Genomic DNA, 2,130 nt, shown 5'->3' with positions numbered 1-2,130 from the left:
TGATGGGCACGACCCCCACAGTGCATTAAGGGTATTCTCTAGCCGTTGAATGTACGTTGGCTGTACACTCATTATTGTGGTGCATTGTGGAATTGAATGAGTGCACTCGATAACGTCCACTATGGTTTCGGACACCACTACAAATGGCTGTCCCGTCAAATAATGCCCTATTATAGGGGGTGATTAGGGGTATTGGGAGTGATTTCAGACAGCCTTGGTACATGTCATCACATGACCTGTGAACCGATACAGCGCCACCTACTGGTCAAGAGATATGAAAAATGCCTATTTTTGCATATAACTTCTGAATAGTTTGCTTTTGATTCAGAGCAGCATACTGAGTTGAATGATTATTTTTCCCATATAGGCCATTCTGGGCATTGAATTCAATATTATCCGTCTGCAAAACCGGAGGCTGCACTTTCAGGACCGCAGTTCTAGGACCCTAGTTTAGGAGGACTGAAAAAAGTGCCACCAAGGCAGTATTTCCACCCAATTTTAACTACTTAAGAGTTTTAGAGGTTTTTAAAGGTTTATAACACCCAAATACTACTTTCATTCTTGCAATTAAACCTGGTTGCTACGAGCTGAATGTTGAGTAATTATTGTGACTAACTAGTATAATATAATAACCCATCAAGTAAAATAAGGAATCATGGTATAGCTTTTCAGTCACTACATGAACCACATTTCCAAGTACAGAGGGGAAACACAAGGATGACTCTGGGGGTAGATTTAAGATTGTGTATATTTTATAAAATAATACATTACAACAGTTGAACACACAAAAACAAATTTGTTCATGACGTGAACCACACAGAAAGAACTTCAGCGACAACGTCCTCACTGACTCCTAAGAGAGAGAGAGAGAGAGAGAGACAGAAGTGAATGAAATGTCATATTTAAATGTCATATTTAAAAGATCTTAGTCACCACAGAGCACACACATTATATACGATACAAAAATAATTATATCAATCTTCATACCAATTAATGTTCATATTACTGTTATTGCATACTGTTCAAAGATTTGGAAAAAAAATATTTTGATGCTGTGGGAACAAAGGTTCTTGAAACTTTCATGTCAATAAAGTCCATCTGAACTGAGAAAAAAATAATAATAATAGAGGGAGATGCAAGAAATCTGAATAGAAATAACATGTTATTGACATGACTTTTCCTGACCTTTAAATATTTAAAGCACAGATTGTGAAGTATGCAGCAGCACTACCTACCAATGGATGCTCTCCCCTCTTTTCTCTTTTCTTCCACTTCACTAAAATAGTAAATGGAGAACATAACCACTGCTGGGTTAACAGAAATACTGTTAATGCTTAAAAAATGATACATTGGACACTGTGTAAAAAATTACATTTTCTACTCTTACATGTGATGATAATCCGGACCAGAGAAGAAGGCCTTCTCAACATCCCACAGAGAAATTCTGCAGCCCAGCCAGGCCATATATGATGGTCTATCAAAAGAAAATTGTTCATTGAAATATACACAGATCTAGGAATTGAGGTCAAATTGAATTAATCATAACATTGCATCTCCCAAAAGAATGTTTGCAAATGTTACCTTCATAGAGAACTGCATTTGAAATGGCTCTCCAAATGGGATTTCACTTTGCTCAACTTTGTTGGGTGAAACAAAGAAGAACTGCAGAACGGGCAGAGGAACTCCTTGCAGCATGTGGTGCATCTCTTAAGTCCAGGAAAGGATCTTCCTTCTTGGATTGTTATGTGTTTCTTGAAAAAGAGAGAGTCCAATTGGTCAAATAAAACATTTTAAGTTCATTTCATATAAATAAATAGACATAAATTAGGCCTAACCCTAGTACTTGACCAATTTATTTATTATTCTTTTGTCATATATTGCCTGCACTGAAATCACTTATAGAGAACACAGTACATGACACAATCTAACACGTGGTATTATTATTATGATGGCCTCTCTGTTATGTCTGACTATTACAATTGTCAAATGCCTCAATCAACATTACAAAAACAATGTCAAAATGAAGAGACATGCTCATAACATGTATTGTAGGGTAAACATGCCCAGGTAAAAAAATACTATAGTAATTTATAGTAAATACTATAGTTTTTTTTTTACCCATACTATAGT

At 35.9% G+C, this 2,130-nt stretch overlaps 1 long non-coding RNA gene across 1 annotated transcript; it reads right to left on the bottom strand.

Moving 5' to 3' along the window:
• Positions 1 to 730: 730 nt before the first annotated feature.
• On the bottom strand, positions 731 to 1,877 carry LOC127498325 (uncharacterized). The gene is made up of 4 exons (XR_007925846.1): positions 1,582 to 1,877; positions 1,388 to 1,474; positions 1,236 to 1,276; positions 731 to 853 (listed from the first exon to the last, which is right to left on the bottom strand). It is a non-coding gene; the product is annotated as an uncharacterized LOC127498325 (long non-coding RNA).
• Positions 1,878 to 2,130: the final 253 nt, after the last annotated feature.

The sequence above is a fragment of the Ctenopharyngodon idella genome, chromosome 2 (genome assembly GCF_019924925.1).
Source record: "Ctenopharyngodon idella isolate HZGC_01 chromosome 2, HZGC01, whole genome shotgun sequence".
In the NCBI taxonomy this organism is placed as follows: domain Eukaryota; kingdom Metazoa; phylum Chordata; class Actinopteri; order Cypriniformes; family Xenocyprididae; genus Ctenopharyngodon; species Ctenopharyngodon idella.
The sequence above is the reverse complement of the archived record's forward strand: the minus strand, read 5'-3'. Positions and strand labels throughout refer to the sequence as shown.